The sequence below is a fragment of the Schistocerca nitens genome, chromosome 8, assembly GCF_023898315.1.
Source record: "Schistocerca nitens isolate TAMUIC-IGC-003100 chromosome 8, iqSchNite1.1, whole genome shotgun sequence".
NCBI lineage: Eukaryota > Metazoa > Arthropoda > Insecta > Orthoptera > Acrididae > Schistocerca > Schistocerca nitens.
The window spans coordinates 196,392,847-196,408,708 of record NC_064621.1 but is presented as its reverse complement, the minus strand read 5'-3'; the positions used below and the strand labels follow the sequence as shown (position 1 = coordinate 196,408,708).

General features: G+C 42.2%; 1 protein-coding gene across 1 annotated transcript in view; it reads right to left on the bottom strand.

Annotated features, from left to right (window-relative positions):
• Positions 1–15,862, bottom strand: part of LOC126199485 (O-acyltransferase like protein-like) — a 357,891-nt gene that overhangs the window by 187,150 nt on the left and 154,879 nt on the right. The window lies entirely within an intron of this gene.

The following is a 15,862-nucleotide window of genomic DNA, read 5'->3' as shown; positions in this document are numbered from 1 at the left end:
GAGGAGTTTCAACCATTAACCCTTCTCCAGCGTAAGTGTGGAATAGTGCCTTTCTATCCCGTGACGATGTGACACCAATAGTATCCACAAGAGGTTAGCCAACAACGCCCCTTCTTCTGCATCAGTGCGGGAATATTAACCTATGACGATGGCCCATCAATGGCAGTCATAAGAATTTTAACGAATCCTACCATTTCTCCAGAACGAACGCAGGAAAACTCCCCTTTATATGAGAACGTTACACTGACAGTGTTCTCTCTTTCAAACTCTCTCACTAGGCTGTAGGAAGCACGAGAACGCCTCCGGTAGCTGTGACACTACGCTGTCTGTTGGCGGACGACGCTGAAGCCACTATCAGTACTTTTACTATCTCCCAAGTGGCTTATGCTGTTATAGGATCAAAATCGACGTCGTCTTTCCAGGGGTACTATTTTTTCCGTCCGTGCATCTCCAATTGGGATTCACTCTGCCCCACTCCAAGCCCACTCGAACATTTGGCTGAGAATGACGATGACTGTTTATTGGACTGGCTCTGCTCCTTGGAGAAGAGACTGAAATATTAAAAAAAAAATATATTTCTTTACAGTACACTGCACATAAACGCCGCATCGAATTTACTCTCTGTACTTGTAGCCAAATACACTTCCAATACAAAGCTTTAGGCAGGTTTTCATAGGTTGTAGGGAAAATGCAATAATTGGGGACCCCATCCCAGGTATTCACTATTGCTGCCGGCCGAAGTGGCCGTGCGGTTAAAGGCGCTGCAGTCTGGAACCGCAAGACCGCTACGGTCGCAGGTTCGAATCCTGCCTCGGGCATGGATGTTTGTGATGTCCTTAGGTTAGTTAGGTTTAACTAGTTCTAAGTTCTAGGGGACTAATGACCTCAGCAGTTGAGTCCCATAGTGCTCAGAGCCATTTGAACCATTATTCACTATTGCTATTCCTCCTGCTGCCGCACCACTAGTTGGCCTCGTTTTTTATTTTTTCCCTTTACGACTTACGAGGGGGGGGGGGGGTTGGAGAGTAGATGTTTCTAATCACTCAAACAGAACGCTCAATCTAGAGAATGAAATGAGTATGTCTTTGTTAAATCCTAAGAGCTACTTAGACAATTTCATATACTTCATAATATTTCATAATACCGCCTTCAGATATTTTAAAGAGCATATGTAAGTTTCACGAGACCAAGTAAGTCATCATAATGACTGGCAGAGCAATTTGTTTGTCAGTCCTCCCAGCCATAATTGTTCATGACAGTCGCTTTCGAACCGTATTGGTTTCATAGCGAACAGGAGAAGATAATTACTTGATTTTGAAGTGACCTAGAGTTTTGTACTAAATTAATTGAAACTAGGAAATAATAACGCCGAGGTGTCATAAAATAAATAATAAGTAGTTTATCATGTTCGGAGCTACGTACGTAAGCAGAAACGGTATGAATTCAATCTATATTCACATAACTAAGATTAGTACTCTGACCTGCTCTTTCGTCAAGTAACCCGAGTCATACATAAATTTCTCTTCAGTGGTTTGCATCTACCGTCATGAATTAAATGTAATCTACTATGAAAATTACAGCAGTCTCATCGTAGGTCTTAACTAAGACGACGTACGTGAAAAATATTTGATTTTTTCCCGTATTTCTATAGTACAGTATTTTTATCTTAGGAGTTAAGCGCTAAGGCACTGATACACGGTGTGCTGATAGAATTCGTGTATAACTGAAAGATTAACATTACTGATGACCCATAAGAAAGCAAGGAGATCATGGGATAGCGATTGTTTAGTCGTTTGATAGTATTATGAGGATAAGAATGCTTTCAGATTAGTGCTGAGTCTCGCGATTTATAACATTTGCAGACAAATAGTGGGTAATGCAGAGCTCAAAATGTAAAGAATTCGGAAAATACTACCAGGAATGCTTGTTAACGAAGGAGATAATGACGTTTATCGTTTGTTGACGTCCGGAATGGCTGCAGGGGGCAGAACATGACCCCAACGTAATATCTACAAGCAAACATATTTTTCATTTGAAGGGATGCAAACATGTTTTTAGTTGCCGTGCGCAAACGTTATTAGCGAATTAATTTCAGGTAATTGACTGCTGGGACATTTCTGTAGTGCGACGACATTTTAAATAAACGACAGCATCCGTTCGTTGGTAGAGACTGAGCCGCCGTGGTTGTAGTATATTCAACGTGTTGTAAAGCCACCAGTAAAATAAACTGGCGCCGTAACTCGAATGACGATCATTACCTGTGGCAGCAAAGGGATCTATCAATGTGAGTAGCAAACAACGAGATACGAGAAAGCGTCGCTTCATTATCAAAAACATGCAGATTGAATCCCATCAGTAATGCCGTTTACTGCTGCCTTGCTGTTTCCTACAGGACTGAAATCTATGTGTATGGTTCAATTTGAAGCTTTTTTGGCAGCTAATATGTCACTGCTAACGATTTACAAGCATACAATAAGTACATCAGTATTTCAGCAGGGACGATAATACTTGAAGATGGAAGTTATACATATCTCACACCTTAATCCCTTTAAAATTGCATTAATCTCTGTTAATGTCAAGAGCTCAGCTCTCACCTTCCCAAATAAAACATATAAAATATCACTTCTTTATTATGTCTACTCGTAAGAACGCTAATGTCCTCACAGCTGAGGTGTGAAGACACATCAGACTTATTAAATAGCCGGGGATAGCTAGCAGTAGGTATAGGTCTGGTTTGTGCTTACAAACGTGACACTGAGCACCAGCTCATCATCCATGGCAAGAGTGGTCAACTTCCCAGTGTTTTCTTTATTAACCATTCATCACTCACTAACACACAAGGAGTATTCCTACAGATGTAGGTAGGTTCGTCAGAGTAAATCAACGACTGTAGTGCGCATTAATCTGTTACGGTGACAGTTGGTTGGCTGATGCCTGGTTAGAAAGATTTTCGCTTCCACGTGGGAAGTCCACTTTGCGGATCAAAATGTATATGTTGAACGCCACTCATAGCATTGATTAGGGACCATACCGGCCCAGAAACGGAAGTGAGCAGAGAGAAGGTTGAAATACTGAATTCTTTCTTCCGAAGCTGTTTCACGGAAGAAGATTGTAATACGGTCATCGCAAGAACGCTAGTTTGGCAGATAGTGAGATAAGTGATTGCGGGGCAGAAAGCGAACTACAACCACTTAATAATGGAAAGTTATCTGCACTAGATGATACACTTGTGAGAATCTACAGAGGTTACGTGAACGAACTTTCTCTCGTTTTAGCAACAGTTTATCATTGGTCGATGGAGGAGCTACGGGCACCTACCAACTGGAAGGAAGCGTATGTCATTCCTGTTTCCAGCAAGGGTCGTAGAAGAGGTGCTCATAATTATAGGCCAGTATCGCTGATGTCAGTCTGTTGTAGACTTGTGGAACATGTTTTATGCTCACGTGTTATTATGTTTTTTTGAAGATAAACTGAAAATCAACATGGACTTCGCAAATAGAGGCCTTGTCAAATTCAGCTCGCTCTATTTCTCCATGAGATTCATCGCTCTGTAGACAACGGCGCTCAGGTTGATGTCACGTTCCTTGTTCTCAGGAAGGCATTTGACGCAGTCCCGCACTGCCATTTGGAGAAAAAAATACGAGCTCACTGAGTATCGGGCCTAATTTGGTGACTGTATTCGGCAGTTGCTTACAAATAAAACTCAACGCACCGCTCTTAACGGACAAAATAGATAGAAGGGGAAATGTAGTTTCGGGTATGCCGTAAGGAAGTGTGACAGGAGCGTTACTGTTCACAGTGTATATAAATGATCTAATGGGTAACGGAAGCTCCACTAGGCTGTGTGCAGATGATATGGTTGTCTATAATAATGGAGCAACGCCAGAAGACTATAGCACACTGTAGGAGGATCTGGATAGTATTGCTGCGCTGTACTCGTACTGGCAGTTGACTCTGAATGTAAATAAATGTAACATATTGCACATAAACAGACGATGGAATCCACACGTTTTGAAATACACTACTGTCACCAAATCAGTGGAAGAGTAACTACCATAAAATAGCTAGAGGTAACAATCTGGAATTACCTACAGTGGAAAAACCATCATCAGCGTGGGTCCCTTACCAGGTTGGATTAATAGGAGAGACAGACAAGATTCAACGAATAGTGGCGCGTTTCATCACGGGCCCATTTAGTCGGCGGGAGAGTGTTATGGAGATGGCAGACGCTACAAGGGAGCAATACCACCTACTGCACTCCCCTGACTTAAGCCCTCGTGAGTTCAACTCGATTTCCGAACTGAAGGAAACACTTCACGGCTACGTTTAATATTGAAATTCTGAGAGACTACGGGAAGCGCCAGAGGTCATATTGCTACTTCTGCATATCGAGCGAGAAAATACAAGAAATTAGAACTAATGCGAAAGAGTTCCGACAATCTTTCTTCCCTCGCGCAATTTGCGAATGGAGCAGAGAAGAAGGGAGCAGGTAGTGGAACCATAAATAAGCTCCGCACACAAAGTAAGGTGGCTTGAAGAGTATAGATCTCGATGTAGATGTAGCTACGATGTTAGGGCGTGGTGTTCTTCCGCGTGTTACTCTTTCGGAATTTGGTTCCTGAACAGGGACCCACTTGTTTCTAGCATCGCGATAGCCGAGTGGACTTACCGCTTCTGATAATACTGGATGTTTCAATAAACAACCTGCTTATCTTTTAGCTATGCACTGAGAAGAATCTGTTCGAAGATCACAGCAGGGATTTCTTTTTGAGACGCCCAAATCCACCTTATCTCAATCGTATGGAAAACTGTCATGATATCATAGAATGACATACCTTCATGATCCACCGTTCGAGTCTTGCGACGTACTCAGTGAGGACATGATGTCAAAATAGAGAGTCACAGTAGAAAAGTGAGACTGTCAGGTGGAGCCATAATTTATGAACGTAATATATGTTATTGTCGTCGTTTTTATTTACTTTTGTATACGTTACAACTTGGACACCGTTTTTACCCTCCCATGATTTATGAACGTAATATATGTTATTGTCATCGTTTTTATTTACTTTTGTATACGTTACAACTTGGACACCGCTTTTACCCTCCTAATGTTTGGACTATTGGCTGTATGCCTGATGACCAATACTCGAAATTTCCGTAACAATAAAAGGAAAAAAGAACAAAAATATTTGACAGCCTTAAGCGGAAAGAACCAAGTTTAACAGTTGTATGAAATCTATGGAGACAGCATCAAAAAGTAAAATGGTTTTTGCAACACAATTTTTGATTCAGATAGTGTATTTTTTGAGTTATTAGGCCCATACACTTTCGGAAACTTTTCACCACTTACAGCACTCCAGGGGTGGCCAGTACAATCTTTTAAGTGTATGACATATTCCTTCCAGTATCCTTACCTTCGTTAGGATAAAAACTTGCGAAAAGTAATGTATTGGTGTAAGTATGTTTAACGCTTGTTTCCAGAATGAATTTTTCAATTTTTCACTGTGATATGAAAGTTTCTTGCATATTAAAACTGTGCGCGAGACGGAGATTCGAATATGCGACCTTTGCCTTTCGCCAGCAAATGCCCTGTCGTCGCGCTTCCATCTCTACCGAAACTATGTAAGTGTTTTTATTTTTTTATTTTAGAGCTGTCTGTGCGTGTCTCTGTGCACATCACAGCTGTGAAGCTACCCAAGCACGACTCATATCCCCTTCTCACAGCTTAACTTCTTCAGCCATTACCTTGTCTCCTACCCTCTAAGTTACACATAAGTTCCTCTGCGAAACTTGCAGGACTAGGGCTCCTAGAAGAAGGAATATTGCACGGACATGGCTTAGGCACAGCCTGCGGGTGTTTCCAGCATGAAATGTTCACTCTGCAGCAGAGTGTCCGTTAATATGACACTGCCTGTGTTCCAGACCGAGATCTTTGCCTTTCGCGGGCATGCACTTGTGAGCGCACACTTGGCTTCAGAGTGAAAATTTCATTCTGAAAGCATCCCCCAGGCTGTGGCTAAGCCATGGGTACACAATAGCCTTTCTTCAAGCAATTGCAGTCCTGCACGTTTCGAAAGAGAACTTCGGTCAAGTTTTGAAGGTAGGGGTTGAGGTATTGGCAGAAGTTAATCTGTGAGGGCAGGTTGTACATCGTGCTTGAGTAGCTGAGTCAATGTTAGTTCCCCTTCACGCTTTATGTGGAGCAGGTCGTGTATTTTCTCTGTCTCTATTGTATTGCACTGATGGCTTTCTTTGTTTTCCTTTAGTGTGTGTCTTTGTGTGCATCACATCGTCGTTTATCCAGCGGCGTTTCTTGTTGGTGTAGCTGTTCTGGTTGTGGCGTAAACACATGCCATGATGTCTACCATGCTTCCCAAGAGTATTCCACGTAATGGTAATTTTTCAGCTTCGAGAAGTCCATGCATCATGCTCAGCCTAGATCCTTGGAGAGTCACGACTGGCTTGTAGACAAAATTGAGGTCGCTACAGTAAAGGTGATTACGGCATACTTTGGTTCAGATTCCAACATATTTTTTGTCAGATACTTCAAGTGGACCGGGTAATTTAGCCTCATGTTAGCAAAGGTTTCTTCCTCCATCACGGCGGAACTAATAGCATGGTTCTGCTAATGCAGAAGTCGAATGTACTAATCTTAGGATTTTTAATCTTCCACTTAAAGTTGATGGCTGTTTCCTTAAGGAAGTACTGCTCCCATATGGGGAAATACGGAGTATAGGAAGAGAACGCTGGTCCCCCAAACATCGATTGTAGTGTTACTCGCTCAGTGGAGATGTGTGAAAAACGGAACATCCCCTCTCACAGGTGTGTGGTTACTGTGTCATTATTACTCATGCAGGACAAGTAAGGACCTGCTTTCACTGTAATGAAAGTGGTGACCTTCAATGAAATTGCCTGCGTCATGTGGTTTTCTTAAAATCAACTTACGAACAAAGTCGTAAGTAGGCATTACCAGAACTTGTTCCATAACAGATGGACGTCATGCCTTCCCAAGTACTGAGGAACAAATCGGAAGTACTGCCTGATAGCTCTCGAGATTTTTCACCGTTACATTCGCGTCATGACATTGCGACTGTAGTCACCATAATACCGCTATCCTTAATTCAACACAAGTATTGACGGATTCAGGATGGTAACGGCTCAGATGAACTCCCCTCTCCAACCCCCCCCCCCTCCCCCCCCCACTGATTCCTCACCCCCAGCAACGATTCAACGATTCAGTCAGAGGGCACTTCTACCCAAACCGCATCTGGGTCTTCTTGTAGAACTGGAGATGCACCACTGGCTGAGGTTTATTCCGGTGTTCCCCCGTGATTCCAGTGGAATTGGACGGCCTGAGGATAGGAATGTTGTATAGCCCCACTCCATAGCGTCTCGATGGACTTTACGATCATACCTCAGGCCACTCATTGTGAAAAAGCTTCCTAACTCCCGCTCCCGCCTCTCCCCCCTCCCCCCACTTTTTAAGGACATTTTGCAACCGGTCCATAATGATAATTTAATGGGTGACACTGCAATGCAGGAAAAACTGGCTAATAGCTGAAATGTTATACTGTCTACTTCCTCTTTAGCCACTGAACCGGATTCACGACGCCCTCATCCAGTTGGGTGGGGTGTGGAGATTCCTTCTTCGCGCCAGTTCTGGACGTTACATGTGATTCCCCAACGTAGCCACATGCAGAGGCTGTGTTGCTGCGTAGCCACAGTATACAGCTTTTCATCCGGAGCGTTCGGTGACACGCTAAAAGATGAGGCATAAAAATCCGAAAAACCGATTCTTCCATGGACTCTGCCGTGGACCACGACGCGGCACACTGATGCCAACTTTTGGTGATTACTTCTAATTGATTCCTGTAGATAAGGGATGCAGGCACATATTTTTCTCACTCCGAAAGCAAACGCAATCAGATCTGAACTCCAATTTACAGCGGTGCATCATTTTATACATGATTGAAGAGCCGATTTCGTGTTTTGCAAGAAGTGTTGTTTGATTAGTTTTTCCTTCCTGAAGTTTCTAGGTTTTTTGATGTAGCATCTAATCTTTCTACATTGTTTTGTGGGGAAGGTTTCCTGATAATTAATATCGAGACACTTAAAAATGATAGGCGCATAGGCAGTACCTCTTACGATATTTTTTTACTTTTAAATCGTTCGTGTTTTCACAGGGATTACATTGCATAGTTATTTCATAAAAGTCCGCAGAGAACTCGGATAGGCGGTGATTTTAACTGTGCGTTGTTTCCCGCAGACCTGACCCTCTATTTCAATTCCGACGGGAACTTCATCATTTAGTTAGTTCATTGCGGTTACGCGATTCGTTGATCTGCAAAACTCCTAATCTTGTGAAGCATACATACGTTAGCACTACCTCTAGCAGCAGACTTGACCGTTTTTGACCTTCTGATTCATTGCGTGGCAACTATTGGCGATAGATATTATACTCCCCAGCCTCAATTATCACTGTACCGCGGCAAAGACTTTCAATCAAGTGTGAGAACTGCTGCATCTGTGTCGTTACTCTTGGGTGCTAACTATATCACATTTAGAGAATCCTCCTCTTGATGGCGTTATTCACGAAGAATGAGATGGCGGTCTTCGTTGCAAGGCACAATATACCTCTCTTACGGCCTGCTAGATAGAGAATGTAGAGAATGCAATACTGCGGCTTCTAACGGCGTTAATGCGATTCTGCGCTCCAAGGGCGAATTTTACTATATCGTTTTATGATATCGTTACTCTAGCGCCCGTCAAAGGTACCCTCTGGATTGCAGATGCTCGGCGCGTGGAAGCGAAACTACTTCCGTTAAAACGGCACAAATGAAAAGATATAGGATGAGGACATAGCCACGCTCCTCGCCTTATACCTTCTCATTTGGTTTAGATCGCGCTGTAAACGCCTGTTTATCACGACCGTTAGAAAGACTTGCATGTGACGACGTTACAACAAGACATATCGCGTACGATACACCAATACTTTTCTGATCGTATGCACCGCCTGCTTCTGGAACTGTGCTGCCTGATGATTTTACCTCTTCTCTGGATTCTGTAGTCACTCTCGCATTAAATGATGAAATTTTAGATGGCTTTTACCGAGATATCGTCTATGATTTTATTGTTCATTCACCTCCGAGGAAATCGCCGGGACTAGGGGCCAGATGGCCTACGTAAAGAAGTTTATGTGCAGTTCTGTCCACTTATAGGCGAGACAATAAAGTTTCTGGCAAATGAGGTTCTGCGGGGGGTGGGGAGTGGGGGGGAGTGGGGGGCTGATTCCCGCCCTTTTGAAGATTGACAAGATTGCCTTGATCCCGAAAATATCTGGACGTTTAATCATTAACTAATTCCGACAGATTATGCTGCTTAATTTTGATTATAAAATTTTCGGATGGGCAGTAAACAGCCGTCTGCCGGTCTTGCTTACAAAAATCTTTGCGGTTCATCAAAGTTGTGTTTCTAGTTTCACGTTTCTGACCTCTGTCTTAGAATACCAGGATGTTGTTTTGGTGACTCCCACCACTTCTGCGTCTGGGACCTTACTTTTTATTAATTTTATTAAGGCGTTTGACCGAGTACCTCACAATTTCTTGTTGTGGGTACTGGAAGCTGTCGGCCTTTACGATGAAGCGTGTCAAGTGTTACAAAATGCGTTTAGTAGCACCCAAGCGTCTGTGGTCGTGACTGGCCACCATAACCCAAATCATTATCTGACGGGGTGTCTCACAAGGGTGCCCCTCCCCATGTCAATGTTTTTATTATTTCTGGAACCTTTACTTCGCCGTATCGATGCTCAGCTACGTGGTGGTCGCTACTAGGAGAGCGGTTTTCGTTACGAGCATATGTGGGCGATGTCATGGTCTTAATCCGCAATTTAGATGAAATTCTCTTGCTCAAGGAAACCTTAGATACTTTTTGTCAGCTCTTTGGAGCGTGCATTAATGAATGGAAACGAAACGTGTTGAATATACTGGTATTTACAGACGCCACATTCTCGTGGGCCATGGCGAGTGATCGCCATAAATCGTCAGGTGTCATCGTAGATCTTTGCCCCATGAAGAGCTCTGGTCTCAATTGGAGTTCGGTTACCGACGATTCTCGATCATGCGCCTCACTCCCTTATATCGCTTCAGAAAGTCTGGATTTTAAATACCCATATTTTTTGTGTAAAGCGTATTATGTCGTACAAATTTTCCGATTTCCGCGATAATGGACTGTAAACATAAACGATTACCTGGCCGTTTCTTATTGAAAAATTACAGTTTTCGGGTAGGATATGAAGCAATGGTAAGGCCACATCCCCTAGGAGGGTTGTGGGTTTGTAACGCCGGAAATGCATATCCTCGTAATTCCATCTATTGTACTATAATTTTTTTCCTTATTTTGTTACCTGAATATATGACGTTTCTGTGTCTTTGTATATTGTAATTGTTTTACTATTTGTATATATACGCATTTATGTCGATGTATAATTGGTTTGTTGTGTAAAGATTATTTGTATTTTTACGCTGGGTCTGGCCTAGGGAAAACTATGCTATCGAACGAATACATCGATAGGTCGTGTGGAGAACCTAAGTGTTTAGGATCTTTGGTAGTCTTAACTCTGCAGCGTGGAGCGCGGGCTGAGCGGAGAGAGAGTCTGGTTGGAGTAGTGCGGTGGAGCAGGTGTGTTGTGTGACGCTCCCGCGAGTTGCCGCGCTTTCGGGGTTGGGCAGCATGTAATTGCGCTCGACTTGCTATGATAGTTTCTGACACGATGTCGCGGACGGGAAGCATTAGCTGGCGCACATCAAGTCTGGTGACCGTGTCGAGAAGAAGGCGCGCGAACATCCGGCTTCTGCAACAGCGACGGCCGACAATGAGTGACTGTCGCCACCTCCTCGATTGACGGCTTCAAACCTTCAATCAACCAACAAGGAAGACTGGAAGCACGTAAAGTTTTAGAACTGTATGGCAGACCTCAGCTTTTCAAACTTTTAAAATTGTTGCATCACAAAATTACAGCAACTTAGCATGAACCTTTGTTGCTCATTGTCCCAATTGCATTACCAAGCAGGGTCCCTTCCTTTTCCGGAATGAACCCGAGTGTCGTTGAAATTCAAACGCCAGCATCATTCGATTTCACTGCTTTAATTTCAAAGTTCAGTTAAGGTATTCATAGCTGGAAACAATATTTAGATTACACAAGCACAAATTAAGAGTGCGAGTTTTGTTACCGTATTTTAGCTTACCTGTGACTGCAGCTCAGCTTGGCACATACTAAATTTTACTGTTGTTAATTGTTCAGAATCATTTAATTCAAGTTCAAAGTTAAATCTCTTACTTCTAAATTGCGTAGATTCAAGTAGCTTTTGAAATGATTGTTGAGGCAGTCCAAGACTAGCCGTATTTTACTGAATTTCGATGTGCTTCAGAAAGAAAGCTCACTATTAACTTCAGTCACTAAATTAACTTTCGATTTTCCGGTTTTATTAATTCTCTTGCTAAATTAAGTCAGAGTGTAGCGAAATTTATTACTTCTGACAAACTTTCAGTTTTCACACTACACGTGTCAACCTTCAGTTGCCACGCTTCTAGTGCTAATTATATGTGTAATAACCTTTCTTTTTCAGTTACTATAGTAATTGTCCTTAGGACTGGCGACCGTAATTTCCCCCAAATCTCAAATATCTAATTACCGCTAGTTAATTGTTAACGTAACGGCTGCACATTTGCTTTCTTTATTAACTTTACCCCTTTTCAAAATTAATTTCCACCAGTTTCATTAGCATTTTTCCTTTCATTTAGATGTAACCCTTTCCTCCCTCTTTACCGACAAATTAACTTCGGTGACGATTGCTTTTCCCAAATTTCCATTAGGTACACGCGGTTTAATTTTTCACTGTCATTAAGGTCGATAAGTGAGGGGGAGGTTACTGGTTCCTGATATAGAGGTGAAGACATCGGTATTATTTAGCCGCCGCAGTATGTTAAAATGTACTTATGCCGCTCTTTAAATCGCGTTTCGACTGTTTACATCTATCTGGATGATCAATTTAACTCCGCCTGTCGATATTGGCCTGATGAATTTCAAATTGGAACACATAGATTTTAGATCGCTGTCACTTATTTCGGGGCTGATATCCTCTCAAAGACACATGTCACTACCAGACACTTGTTTCGTCACTGTGAAGGTGTTATTTGTTCTCCCCTGTTGAACTTGTTTTGGCGAGAATATCTTGGAGGATGGTACTCTAAGTGTGACGAATCAGTGCAGCAGCTGCCTCCAAACTGATATGTTAAGACATAGGCCTGTTTCTTGCGGTCGCGAACACTGGATCTGGTTTAGACGACGGCTGGCTTTCCTCATCCGATCGACCGAAACTGCCATTTAGGCTTTCATCCTTCTATGTCCAGGATCTTCCTTTTTCCCACGGATGAAAGGCAGTACGATTCTATGGCTCTTAGGCTATTTCGTTTACTATATAGTGGGAGGCGAGAACGACCCGGGCGTCGTCTCTTTCAGCAATAAGTGGTTACTGCTCACTGGAAATGGCGCCAGATGCCGCCTTATCGCACTTTATTGGCCGTATGGTGTGTCTTGTTTTTAACCGCCAAGGGACTGGGTAGCTCATATTTACGTCACTGTAATGCTTCGGGAAACCTTCCCTCCCGGAACCACTGAAAATATTTCCTTCTTGAGTCACAAGAGTCGTAGTTCATTGCAAGATGAGAGTTTTAGTCTAAAGAGATAAAGGTCGATAAAAAAGGAGATAACGTGTGATCTGATGATTTATCAACGCCCACTGTTCACCTTGTCTGCAACGAATACTTTTAGAACGGTTTTCTACCACAATCTGCATTCATCTTTCCACTGTATTTAAAGGTTTCCTTTGTTTGACCATAAAACCACGTGCTTATATATATTTGCACAATTACTGGTATAACTAATAACTCCTACTCCCGTTTAATGCTTTTTCTTCAGTAATAAATGCTCATGCGTCCCATCACGAAGCAGTTTTCTGCTGTGTTTCGTATTGTTTAAAGCTATCAGGCAAGTCGACGTGACGGTTTACTTTTATATCATATAAATGGCAAATGCAACAATTTCCTCTATATGACGAGCCTTATTATACGTCTATACAGTGATATCGCATTATGCCTGGTTAAGATTTATTAATCTGCTTCTTTCACAAACTTTTCAATGAAATTCCTGTTGCGCTCTTAAAGGCACTGACATTGTCATTAAAATTCACGCCAAGTATTATGTTATGAGGGAATCATATCTGAAAATCGTCTGAAAAACTGGGTCAAACTTGTTTCAAAATTTTAATTTAGCAAATTGTTGCAATCGATGATTGGCTTTCAGTTTCTTACCTGTCATCCATCCTCTTGGACAAGTTCCTCCGCTCGAGATAAGGGATCTTTACGTTGTTGTATAATGGTGGAATACTGTCCCGTGCGTGGAACAAATTGGGATACTGAAGTACTGAGGAATCATCAGACGCGTTTGAAATTCGCTAAAGATTTGGACACTGCGTTAAGGGACAACACAGTAAGCAATTCAATTGAAGGGGAGTGACCGTCTCTAAAGACAGCTCTCACAATTATTGGACAGACAAATAGAGGTACAGCGGAAGTAACTGCCAAAGAAACGTTGGGTAACAGGAGGAATGTCAAAAGTGTTCAGGAATAGACAGGAATACAGAAATATCACTTAGACATGAGATAAATAGGAATTGCATAGAAGCCAAGGCAAAACGCTAACCCGAAAGTGTCAGAAAAACCTAAAAAGAAATCATATTGACAAGGATGATCAAGCATGTAGAGTGGTCGAAACAACGTTCGATGAAGAGAAAAGCAGCGGTAGTAACATTAACAGTGGAACGAGAATTCAACTGTAAAACGTTGATGTGGAAAGAGTACAATGAAGTCCTTTATGAGGAGGAGAAATTGTCTGATGACGTGACAGATAAATAAACAGTAATTGACATGTAAGACGTAGGGAATCCAGTATTAATCAGAATTTAAAAAAGATATTGATGATTGGAGTTCAAATGAGGCAGAAAGGATGGATACCATTTCATCGCAATTTCTAAAACACTTAGGGAGTTGGAAACCAAACGACTTTTCAAGTCAGTGTGCGGAAGGTATGAGACGGCGATATACCATTGCACTTTCGAAAAAAATATCAACAACGCAATTCTGAAAACAGCAAGAGCACGAAAGTACGAGAACTATCCCACAAACACCTGAACAGCTCGAGCATGCAAGTTGCTGACAAGAATAATACACAGAAGAACGGAAAAGAAGACTTAGAATCCGTTCTATGACGATTAGTTTGAGTTTAGGAAAGGTAAAGGCACCAGAGAGAGAGAGAGAGAGTTCTGACGTTTCAGCTGATAATGCAAGCAAGACTGAAGAAAAATCAAGACACTTTCATAGCATTTGTCTACCTAGGAAAAGTATTCGACAATATAAAATGGTGCAAGACTTTCACAGTTCTGAGAAAAACAGGAGTAAGCTATTGGGGTCCACAGGTAATTACTATATGTACAAGAACGAGGAGGGTACAAAAAGACTGGAACACCAAGAACGAAGTGGTCGGAATAAGAAGAATATAAGACAGGGATGCCGTCTTTCACCCCTACTACTCAATATGTATATAGAAGAAACAAAGGCGGAAATGAAGGAAAGATTCAAGAGTCGGATTAAAATTCAGGGAGTAAGTATATGAGCGATAAGGGTTGCTGATGATGTTGCTGTAATCATTGTAGGGAAAGATGAAGTACAGAATCAGTTGTATGAAATGAACAGTCGAATTAGTACAAAATATTGATTGCGAATAAACTGAAGATTTAAGAACGTAATGAGAAGAAGCAGAAATGAGAATAGCGATAAAGCTAAAGTAAAAATTGGTGATCATGGAGTAGGGGATGTTAAGAAATTCTGTTTCCTTGGAAGCAAAACAACCTATGACGGACGAAGCAAGAATGGCACACAAAAGTCGAGTAGCACGGGCAAATAAGGCTTGCTACACAAAGGAAGTCTTTTAGTATCAAACATAGGCCTTAATTTGAGAAAGAAATTTCTGAAAATGTACGTTTGAAGCACAGCACGTATGGTAGTGAAACATGGGTTATGGTAAAACCGGAACAGAAGAAAAACAAAGCATTTGACACGACTTGCTACAGAAGAACGTTGGTTATTAGGTGGACTGATAAGGTAAGGAACGAAGAGGTTCTGCGTAGAAATGGCGAAGAAAGGGTTATACGGCGGCTGTCCACGTCGGAGGTTCGAGTTCTCCCTTGGGCATGGGTGTGTGTGTTGTACTTAGCGTAAGTTACTTTAAGATAGATTAACTAAAAATGGTTCAAATGGCTCTGAGCACTATGGGACTTAACATCTTGGTCATCAGTCCCCTCGAACTTAGAACTACTTAAACCTAACTAACCTAAGGACATCACACAACACCCAGTCATCACGAGGCTGAGAAAATCTCTGACCCCGCCGGGAATCGAACCCGGGAACCCGGGCGTGGGAAGCTAGAACGCTACCGCATAGATTAACTAGTGCGTAAGCTTAGGGACCGATGACCTCAGCAGCTTGGTCCCATAAGGCCTTACAACAAATTTCCAATATCCAAGGCTTATAGGAAAGGCACTGAGAAGAATAAGATACAGGATGATTGGACATCTGTTAAGACATCAGGGAATAACTTCCAAGGTACAAGAAGGAGCTGTAGAGGGTAGAAACTGTAGAGGAAGACATATTGGAATACGTCCCAGATATAATTTGACGACATACGTTGCAAAAGCTATCTGGGATAAAGAGGTTGGCACAGATGAATAATTTGTGAAGGGCCTTACCA